The following is a 12,463-nucleotide window of genomic DNA, read 5'->3' on the forward strand; positions in this document are numbered from 1 at the left end:
TGCATTATCGATGCTGGTGCGTAGTGGATAAGTCCTGTGTGCGTCCTTATTTTTCCTGTATAGTTTTGGGCACTATTAATCTACCTCTGCTGCTCTTTCTGCTATTTTTAGTTCCATGATATTTTCTGCTATTCTTCTACGTTTCAATGCCTGGAATTATCATGTAGCGTTCTCTTCTCCTTTCCTAGACTATATAATTTTAAAGAATTGTAGTCCTTCCAGTAGTCTAGGTCCTTAACTTCTCTATCTAGCTGTAAAGGACCTTTGTACACTCTCTATTTGTGCAAATATCCTTTTGATAGTGTGGGTACCATATCATATTGCAAATATTCAAGTGGACTACGAACATTATGTTTATAAAGCAAATCATGTGTTCCAGCTTTTCTTGTTTTGAAGTGCCCCGTAACAACATTTCCCATTTTTGCTTTACATTTTGCCAACAGAGTTGCTATTTGAATCATGCATAACTGTTCCTATTCATCATCAACACCACGTCTTTTAACTGCTTCTTCTTTGTGATGGTCTCATTATTAGGTACCTTATATATGCATAGCTTTCTTTCTCTGTCTCCATAATTTAATTGATTCAAATTATCAGAGTTAAATACCATCCTATTTACTCTGCCCAACATATACTTTGTTAAGTCTCTTTGTAGAGGTCGTTCCTATCTTCATCACAAGTAATTTCTCTAATTATTCTTGTGTCATCTGCGAAACGACTCACTACGAATCATTCACAATTATTGTCTATGTCTTCAATCATAATAACAAACAGTTATTGCAAGATAACACCGTACCTTGCGGCACACGGATAATTACCTTGAATTCATCGATTTCTCGTCGTTTGCAATAAACTATCTGTTTTCTGTTGTGTAAAAATTCTTTAACCATCTTCCTACTTTATTCCACGATATTTGGTTTTCTAATTTTCTTCGCTAATATTATTATGGTATACTTTATCAAAAGCTTTTGCCAAAGTCTAAATAAACCACATCTGTCTCATTCCGCTTTTTCATATTTTTGAATATTGTGTCTCACGGTGGCACTAACAGTTGGGTTTGTGTACTTTTTCCGGGGTCGAAACCATGTGGGTGTCCTTTATTAAACAAATTATTTTTTTATTAAATGTTCATAATATTTTTTTCATACCTTTCCTACCTTCATAATATGTGATGTTAGACTCACCAGGCCATAATTACTTGCCTCTAGCTTGATCAAATTTGAAAGTAGGGGTAATATATGCTAATTTGTCGCTCATCATAAATCTTGCCTGTATCTACACTTTGTCTTAATAAATTATTGACAAGTGGCTTTGCGATAGAAGAAACTACTTCTTTAACAAAATAGCAGGAATTCCATCATGGCCCTGCAGCAGCTCCATTTTTAATTTCATTAATAGCCTGACAATATCAGCTCATTAATATCTATGTCAGCTAAATATTCACTTTTTCATCCTTACTTCTCTATCATTATTTCGTCATTATCTATATAGGGCGTGAATTCTCTCTTATATAGTTCTGCCAGTAGTTGCAAATTTCCTTTTTTTCATTCGTTAAATTTCCTCATTCTCAGAGGGCCTATTTTCTATTCTTCTTTTATTCATCTTCTTCGCATATGAGTATAAATGTTGGGGTTTGCGTTGAATTAATAGGGGTTTTTCTCCAGTCCCGTTTTCAATTTTCTTTTGATTGTATAATCTTTTGTTCTGCATTTTCTATATTACTTTTAGATCTATAACTTTCCATGCAATTTTTTTACTTTTGCAAAAGACATTTTTTCCCACTTTCTGATTTTCGGAACAAGATTCCTTCTTTTTTATTCTCTTGGTATGCATGTGAATGATGTTTACTTTTCTTCTTCGGTATATATTTTTCCACTATTTGCTCCAATATTTTATATAATATCTCCGTATTTACCCTTATGATCACTTCCGAAAATGTTATCCCAATCTTTGTTTAATTCTCTTAATTCTGACCATTTTATATTTATACGTAGAGAAGTTGTATTTTCCATATCCTTCCACTTTTTCATTTCTTGCTATCTCTATTTCACTTGCTTTGGAGGTGAACTGTTATTCTAGACATTATGGTCTGAAATATTCGCATTATAAACTATTATTTCTTTAACATTAATCATCTCGTCACAAATACTAGGTCTAAAGTATTTTTCCTTTCTTGTTGGCAGGTGATTTATTTTGTTGAATGTTGGGATTCTAGTAGCATATCTAATAGCTTTTCAAATTGCCTCCTATCTTCTGCACTACTATTAATCTCTTTTTTTATATGTCTAAGTCCCCCCCCCTCCCCCCCCCCCCCCCCCCACACAATCTCCTATTCGTTCTTTCCATTAACGGAAAGGGAAAGTTGAAGTCACCAGATAGGAGAATAGCCCGCCTTGTGATTTCTACTATATATCCACTTTTTTCAATATTAAGTCAAACTCTTTAGTATTAGGATGGTCTATATATTACTATGTTCATCAATTTTGCAGATTCAAAAATTCTACCGCTATTAGTTCACATTTCTGAGTTACTATATTCTCATATATTTTTCCTTGTTTTGTCTTTCCCATATTTGCGGTCCCCCCTTGATTCCTATTTTTTTTAGCTGATCTATAGTTTGGAACCCTTGTATTTGATCATCCTCCCAGAGAGACGAGAGAGAGAGAGATGCTCTCTTTAAGGCGTGAGAACCTCCTTTGTAAAACAGAGTGGGTGGAAGGACAATAAGCCCCTTCTGGAAAAAGTTATTTTCTGATAAAATTCCAACATAACGATGCACAATCATTTGTAGACTGAACAGCGCTATTGTCAACATGTGTCAAACCGGGCTTCTAAATATGTAGGACACCGAGTCTTTCATCTACAAAGCCCCCACTAATTGACGCCAAATTCGAACCTATTCCCCCATTAAAGTAGAAAATGCGGATGCAAAGAGAGAGGTTAACGAAGCATTCGCCTAAGGAATTATTAACACCTGCACTGCAGTGACCTCGTATAACCCATTACCTATGCAACTGAGAGACGTGAGCGACCTAGGTACACTGGCAAGCAGCGCTGAGGCACAAACACACACGCGTGCAAGAGCAACATTTAAACGTGTGCACCATACCTGATTAACAGCATGAGGTACAATAACATAGGCTAAGACGATGGCTGTTTTCGCAAAGGCAAACTCAGATTAAACACTTACAAGACCATCGGACTTCAATGAAATATATGGCAGAAGACTGTTCGTGATATTCTGCTAGGATGAATTTATGGTCGACGGCGCTCAAAATGAGAAACAGTATCGTGACAGAGAAACAATACTGAGAAAGTTTACAGCTATAGGACACGCCTGTGACTAAGCTGTACAGAGAGCAAGTTCTCGCTACTTGACCAATCACTCAGGCCAAAGGGACTACGTGTACGACGCATGGCTGATTTCTGGTATAGTCCATGAATGAATGAATGACTAATGGGCGTCTATAATAATCACGGCGTGCACCAAGGAGGTGCGTGGGCACCTTAGTCGTGAGATGTTTTGTTGGGGAATTCTCAGCAAGATCTATGGAAACTGCGTAGGTAGCTCAGAGGCAGAGGGAAACTCTGTAGGTAGCTCAGAGGCAGAGGGAAACTCTGCAGGTAGCTCAGAGGCAAAGGGAAACTCTGTAGGTGCCTAAGAGGCAGCGGGAAACTGTGTAGCTCGCTCGGAGGGAGAGGGGAAACTCCTTAGGTAGCTCAGAGACAGAGGGAAACTGTAGGTAGCTCAGAAGCAGAGAAAATACCAGAGTTGGGCCTTTTTCGTCATATTTTCACGTTAACCAGAAACTGCAACTCCTCTGACAAGCATGTGTAGTATATGTTTGGGTAAATGCAATTAGTGAGTAACTGTGCAAAGTTACAGGTTGGCCCATGAACATCGGTATGTCTGGTAAAGGCGATAAAATTTCAGCAAAATTTATTCAGTTCACGTAGAAATGCTTCCACGCCAAGGTTAAGGTATATGTTGAGTTCGACTGATACATTTATTCATTAAGGTGACTGATGTAGCTTAATACAGGTAAGGCGTGAGGAGGCTGTTAGATCTTACGGCATATTATGAAGACCGCACTGGCATTTACCGGTAAATTATGCTATCGTCGATACATGACATTTACTTGAACATGAAAAAAACATTGCATTCTTTCCGAATTCATCACCACTTCATGTGTATGCAATATTTACGCATTTGGACATTCTGAGCCCGTGTTTACCATTTAGGAAACGGCAAAGCCAATCAAGATTTACCCGACGCTAGAGAGTTCAGCAAACAGCAGCCATTGTTGTCTTGTGATTACAGAGTGAAGATGTCCAAACATAAGTTATACAAACTTTACGAACAACAAAGTGGTATCTTGTTTGCTTCAGGAAATCGACAGCAAAATGTTACTCTGTTTACTCTGGGGAATATGCAACAAAATGTAACTCTGTTCACATCAAGGTGTAAACTACAAAATGTCACTCTGTTTACTCTGGAGAATAAGAAACAAAATGTTACTCTGTTTACGCCAAGGTGTAAACAACAAAATGTTACTCTGTTTACAGTAGGGGAACAACAACAAAATGTTACTTTCTGTTTACTGTACGGAAGAAAAAAATCAAAATGTTACTCTGTTTACAGTAGGGAATAAAAACCAAAATGTTACTCTGCTTACTCCGGGGAATAAGCAATAAAATGTAACTCTGTTTATGCCAGGGTGTAAACAACAAACAACAAAATGTTACTCTGTTTACTGCATGGAATAAACAACAAAATGTTACTCTGTTTACTGCATGGAATAAACAACAAAATGTTACTCTGTTTATGCCAGAGCGTAAGCATCAAAAAACAAAATGTTACTCTGTTTACTTTAGGGAATAAAAACAACAAAATGTTATTCTGTTTACTATATGGAATAAAAAAACAAATGTTACTCTGTTTACTACGAGGAACAGACAACAAAATGCTACTCCGTCTTCAGCAGATAATAAACAACAAAATATTACTCTGTTTACTCCGAGGAATCAGCAACAAAATGTAATTCTGTTTATGCCAGGGTGTAAACAACAAAATGTTACTCTGTTTCCTCATGAGAATAAACAACTAAATTTGACTCTGTTTACTCCTGGGAATAAACAACAAAATTTGACTCTGTTTACTCCTGGGAATAAACAACTAAATTTGACTCTGTTTACTCCTGGGAATAAACAACAAAATTTGACTCTGTTTACTCCTGGGAATAAACAAAAAAAAATTGACTCTGTTTACTCCTCGGAATAGACAACAAAATTTGACTCTGTTTACTCCTGGGAATAAACAACAAAATTTGACTCTGTTTACTCATGGGAATAAGCAACAAAATTTGACTCTCTTTACTCCCGGGAATAAACAACAAAATGTTTCTCGGTTTAGTCTGGGGAGTAAACATGTAACTCTGTTTACTGCGGGTAATAAAAAAACGAAACTGTTTACTCCGGAGAATAAAGAACAAAAATGTTACTCTATTTACTCCGGAGAATAAAGAACAAAATGTAACACGGGAAAAACTACGAAATGCTACTCTGTTTACTGCGAGGAATAAACAGCCAAATGTCACTCTGCTCACCGCGGGGAATAAACGATGAAATTGTATACTCTGGTTACCCAGCATAGAATAAACAAAAGAATAAAGAAGGTATACTATGCATTCTTTCGTTAATAAATCTCGTGTATATTTTACCAATACAGGGATTCTATTCTGTGGGGGTTGAACTACGCTCCAAAAAGGCGGTGAGACTACAAAGGACACCGCGCGCGGGCGAGCCATGGCCCGCGCCCCAGCAAAATCTGGCCGCCCGGTGGTGACCTGCCCGAATATACATCAGCCGTCCGTCACTTTAACTTACCCTTCGCGTCCGTCGGTATCGTAACCTCGTGAAGAAGAAAAAGAAGAAGAAGAAAGAAGGTCCTTCGGGCGTATTGATTTTCCTGTAGGTTTCCGTATCTCTCTCTCTCTCTCTCAGCAATCTACAAACATATTTTCTTTAATATTCATTTTCCTTCCAAACGTAAATTTAAACTGAGAGCATTTAATTTCGCTAAAGGGAATTTATTTCCCATTATAATATGTTCCTAATCATTTGTTTCATATATAACTATATATATAATATATATATATATATATATATATATATATATATAATATATATATATACATATATATAAACCGTCTCCTGTCAACAGGAAAAAATAAGTAATAAACAACAGTTCATCTCTACTCAAAAGTACATCCCAACATCCTTAACTTTTTTTTTTAAAGATTATTTGCATTCAACATCACATTTCCATTCCATAAAAGGACTGGTGGATCAACAATCACTTCACATATGCCTACGATGGCTTCCTTTCTTGCTTCAGATAGTATTCAGTGATTCGTGCTTCCATAAATAGTTACGTATATTGGCCTACTGAATATATTTATTCCAAGCCCTCAAATTCGAGTTTAGTGTTCTATCACCTAGCTGCGTGGATAAATTTATTTAGATTATATACCTCTTTCAGGTCTCGTATGTATTTATAAAATTTCCTTCTATCTGTTTGGAAATGTCTCACTCACTGTCTTTCTTTATAAATGCGTGGGTGAGTAAGTTTGTGTGCTACGAACCCATCCATTAGACCAACTGACCACATAACAGTTCTTCAATCCTAAATCAAACCGACAAGGCATCGTTAACACTTTAACCTTTACGTGCGACTATAATTATAAATCGCCCCTTTGCCCACCTAATCAATAAGGCCATTGGCTTTACAAAGGACTGGTCGCGAATTTTTTTGTAAACCCTTTGACTTCGTTCCTGACGATATCAGGCGCTGCAAAGAACGGACTAGACATGTCATAGTCGAAAAGCAAAATCTTATAAAGTGGCACGGAGCCGCTAATGTCTACTGCATGAAATTTCCTTAGACCAACTTGCGTTGAAATGTTATAAAAAACGAATAACTTTGAAATGGAGAAGCTTACAGAACCAACACCACTTAAGGTGGCTTTTACGAGGAAGCTGTATGACCGCACTTTTCCATCTTGTGGCTCACCACTTTCTCTCTGTCCCTAACACCTCCCAGACCTGTCCTGGCCATTATTTCTCTCGTATTGCAAGAGCGTATATTGTTGTTATTGTTTTAGCAACGGCATTCGTTGTGAATAGAACAGCCACCCTCGTCGATATCACGGGAAGGAAATGCATTTGGTTGCCCAAGAATTCTCACAGACCTAGGCTGAGTGTTGGAGAGCTCGAATAACATAGGACTAGATTTGGTTTGCTTTCAGCTTACACGCACTGCCTTAGAGAACATTACCAGCTCCTTGGTGATTGTTATTATCATTATTGTGAAACAGAACAAAAAGAGGCACTTTCCATGGAAAAGAACAACATCGCACAAATTAAAAATAGACTGAAGCTAAACATATGAAAAGGATACGAACTATATAATGAGTAGTCTACACTTGATTATACCCTAGCTTGCTAAACAAAATTAGTTATTATAATTATTATCATTAGATAAACCAACAAACAAATATTTCATACAAATAAAAATATATATTTAAAAAAATCCAAGAAAATGGCATAAGACCATTTATAGGTAATACAGGAGAGAGCCGGCCTTAACTCATTACACTTATTTGTTAAATTAAAGCTTACATTAAACATTTCTTCAGCTAGCGAAAGAAATCGCATCAGGCTAAAAAAAATATGATAAAAAATAAAAAAAATAAAACACAAAACCCTAGGCCTATAACGACTCGCAAAAGACACACAATGTTAAGTACTCGCTACATCAAGACACATTATTTCCTTTCTGGCAGGCCCGAATTCATCTTCAAATTAAAATCAGTCTCCTTATTATCTTAAAAGCTACATTCCGCGCCTCCCCTCATAAATCTGACAGATTTAAGAGAAAACGTGAGGCGTCTCGGCCTACCGAACTGGTGCTTTTAAAGCGAACAGTCCATCTGTCTCCTAGCCTACATGTTAGTCGTTTAAAGAGAACAGCTGGTTTGTCATTTACCACAATCGCTTTGCAACTTAGCGAATTTAGTGCAAAGGCCATTGAAAACGCATACCTTTGCCCTACCTAGATAATTCAAAGTTCAAGTTACAAATATACCACCGCCTCGTCTCACATTAACCAGGAGAATATATTATAGTACAAAGCCTATTATCTCGACTTTTTGCGGCTAAACAATGGTCTTTCCAGCTCGCTCTCATAAATCATTCAACTTGTTAAACAAAATACGACTGTCTTTTGTCATTCTTAGCTCACTGCTACACACCGTCTTACGATCCTGGTCAACAACAACTCTCTCTCTCTCTCTCTCTCTCAAGTGAATTTGCTGTTTAAAAAAGTAACTTGAACAGAAGTAACCTATGGCAATTACACCAAAGATGCTAAAGTTGTGTAGAGAGAGAGAGAGAGAGAGAGAGAGAGAGAGAGAGAGAGAGAGAGAGAGAGAGAGAGAGTCTTTTGGGTCTAGATGGGATGCACTACGTAGCAGAGAGAGAAAAAGATTCCACACAAGATGAGAGAGATAATGCGATTAGAATCAAAATACAAGAGAGAGAGAGAGAGAGAGAGAGAGAGAGAGAGAGAGAGAGAGAGAGAGAGAGAGACGTAAGCATGTCTCGGTCAAAACCAAGCAATAGTAAATAACTAAATATTTCCATTAAGAGCTGGGTGTGGTTCGTTGCTCTTAATCGTGGGTGTGTAGGTAAGGTCGGGGTGAGGATGCGAGTGACTCACCCGGGAAGGGGGAGAGGAGAGAGTTGTGGTGAACATGCCACGGGAGAGGGGTGGAGTGGGGGGGGGGTGGGGAGAGGAGCCTTAGCACACACGAGCACATAATCATGCATTTTAGTCATACCATTTTTTCTTTAGCCAGGCGCTATTTCCGGCCCGATAGGCCTAAGTTACGTAAAAAAAAATAAATAAAAATAAAAAATGTTCCGAGCTTAGTCCATGCTTAAAGGTGTGGTTGTTATCATACTATACAGTATTTTTAGACACATTTGTTACTGACATTTCTCAGAAGTATAATTGGATAATAGACGCACGGATGCACACACAGAACGACTAGAAATATGAACCAAATTAGAATCCCTTTAGTTGGATCTACTGACTACAAAAAATAGGCCTTATCAACTGACGATGGGATGAAGTGGTTGATTGGTTTCTTTACCCTGCCGTCACAGCCACCAGGTAGGCCTATATGGACGCAGTGCTCATTAAAAACATCTTAAGATACCTAAGAATAGATTGCTAGGTTGGGGAAGATAGTATAAGAGTTTTGACTTTATTCATTTTATAAAATGTGTAAAAGTTACATGGAAAGTTAACCATCAAGTCCTTATGTAAGCACCTTAATCAAGATACTTTTACTTCCATCGTTTTTTTCTCATACTTTCCTTCGGCATCCAATCCATACAAGCGTTAAGAACCACTGAAACATAAAGCACCCTTGTCCGGGGCAACTTTCGCACCAAACCAGTTACTCTCTCGTTTAGAAATCCTGACACCATGTTTAATTTTCATTATTTTTCACCATTAAACTCATCGAACTTTTCACCGCTCTTACCAAACTGCCTAGGTCTCCGTGTATACTGATCACGTTAAGACTAGGGCAGTACTGTTAAATCCAGTTCTCATGGTTGAAGTGATCTCTGACGTAGCACGTTGAGTTTGTTCGTGCATCTCTCTCTCTCTCCCTCTCTCTCAAATAAACTGTGTGAAAATAGATCACAAATCCATTAAAAAAAAAAAAAATGCTTTAATTCAGTCAGCCAATCATTAAAGGACAGTTTCTGTCTCTTTCTCTGAAGCTTTCAATAAAAAAAAATTAGCTTTAAGATTGGTGAGAAAAAGTTTTACTTCATTTTCATAACCAGATATTTTGAACTAATAATTAAACTAAATCCCTCTCTCTCTCTCTCTCTCGTAATTTTTTTAAAGTAAATGTACACTAACTGTGAATGAGAAAAACTTTCATTTTGATTGACTCAATCAAGAATTCCTTAACAATATTAAACTACATAAAAAAATTCCCATAATCTACCAAAAACAGATGCTAAAAGTAAAGGTTTAAATAAAACGAAAAAATGAGGCGATCGATAAACATGCATTTTATTCGAAATGAGAGAGTGCAGTACAGAGAGAAAATTACACCAATACCAAGTCAACATAATTACAGAAAAATCACGAAAATGCCATAATATTAATGACAATAAAAATCAAGCACAAATGACAAGCATATTGAACACCAATTTGATCACAGACAACAAAATAAAAGAATGAAAATTGAGCAATATCAGAAAAGAGGGGTTACAGATACTGTATAACATATAATTCATGCCAGTACGAAAACTGTAAAAAAAAACTAAAATAAAAATATAATTATATAATTAAAGAAAACGAAGGATGTATTTTAATAACCTTATTAGTGGATTAGAGAATAAAAACCAAACCACAGCAAAATAAACATAGACAATTTACGGTGTAGTTTGAAGAGACATGCCAAAATGCAAACTTAAAAGACAAATTAATATATCAACTGAACCCCATTCCAGAATACATATGAATTAAAGAAAAATCTTATATACATTCAGTGAGTATTACAGACTAATGACACATACAAACCATTATGAAAATTGTAAGATGTCTAATTAATTGTGATTATACCATTTACTAAATCGAACATACCGTAATAGTAGTACTTCATGCCATGCAAAAAGTGCCTTTCTGTAGCTAAAGTGCCTTTTAAAAGTACTCGTAGGAAGAGAAGGTGAAGTGCAATGACCTGAAATTAAATACTGAAACTGAAATTATTACTCGAGAAAAAATAAAGTATATAGGAAACTGAAACCAGAATAACATACAAGGAATGACAGAAAACAACTACCAATTACTACTTCTTCTACTACTACTACTACTACTACTACTACTACTACTACTACTACTAATAATAATAATAATAATATAAATAATAATAATGAATACATGGCTAGACCAATAACAAAGGAACAGCGCGCGCAAGAACAACTTGGAGCGGAACTCTGTGCTCAATCCAAATCATGCGCATGAACGCTTTCTTTTGTCTGCCATCAAGAGGCATATGAGATAAAAGCAGGTCAGGCATTACGTTGCATATATATGTGTATGTGTGTGTGTTTGTTTGGTTGTTTCCAACTGCAGGGTTCAAAGTGGTATATACCGTTTACAGTTCATTTTCTATACCACGGCTGATCATAGCTGCATTTGGCTTATAGTTTTAGACTTATACCTACTTCCGCAGATGAGTTTATTTTCCAATTCGTTTTCAATATCTGTCTACTTGTTAGCACGATTATGCAAAACATTAACGCAAATAAAAAACAATTACATGTAAAATAAAAGTACAAAATAAAGGAGTAACTTTCTTTTGCGTGTTTTTCACGTCTGTAACTAGGACTACGATAGGAAGGCAAGATCACCACCAACAATCTGGAGCCATAGAGCCGAGCTTGCCTAAGTTATCTCCGCAATTTATTAGGCTTGTTAGCCGGTCACAGACCTATTCCGTGACATGTGAACGGAACAACCATCATCCCCACAAACAAGCCCTCGTAACTGAGCTTGGATAATTCATTCCCGGGTCTGTGAGATACGCTAGCCTCAAGATGTATACATAGACCTACTGGCCCGTTTTTTATGACGAAACTCTACGACATGATGGCGAACGTCCTTGAGAAATAAAAGAATCGTTATTTCCATACCAACGGATTCTGATCATCGTAGTAATTAACAGATAATTCAGGAAACGGATAATAAATGTAGTGTACGAAGAATGAAAGCGTCGTGTAAAGTTAGGCATGTAGTACAACAATAGTTAAAACATCTTCTAAACAATCTCTGTATGCGATGCATATGGGAAAACTTGTGACTCATATTTACTTGAACAAGCCTTGAAGAACAGGAAGTAAAAGAAGCATGAGAGAGAGAGAGAGAGAGAGAGAGAGACGTAAGCAGCATGTCTCGTTTTTATTTACGCAAGAAGCATTTCGCGGACACAGTTGCTGGGAATAAAGATGCAACAGAGCGAAAATACTGAGTAACCATATTTCTGACCAGCAGAAACTCAAAATATATAAAAAAGACAAATAATACTTCGTCTGTAATAATGTCATTCTTTGTTGTCAAGACTCGGCGTAACCACAAATATAAAATAAGAAAATAAATAAACTTTTTACTTCGTAATCCTCAACTAACAGGAAACAGACAGGCATTTATCTTGGTGTGCAATTACCTAATGGGAATTCCCTTGATAAAAAAAAAAATAAAAATACAAAAACACAAACCATGCAATTTAGTAACAAAGAAATAACGAAAAAAAGAGAAAATATAAAACTGACATTTAGTATACAATACTACGATTAACAAAATTACTCTAAAATG

The sequence above is a fragment of the Macrobrachium nipponense genome, chromosome 24 (assembly GCF_015104395.2).
Source record: "Macrobrachium nipponense isolate FS-2020 chromosome 24, ASM1510439v2, whole genome shotgun sequence".
In the NCBI taxonomy this organism is placed as follows: domain Eukaryota; kingdom Metazoa; phylum Arthropoda; class Malacostraca; order Decapoda; family Palaemonidae; genus Macrobrachium; species Macrobrachium nipponense.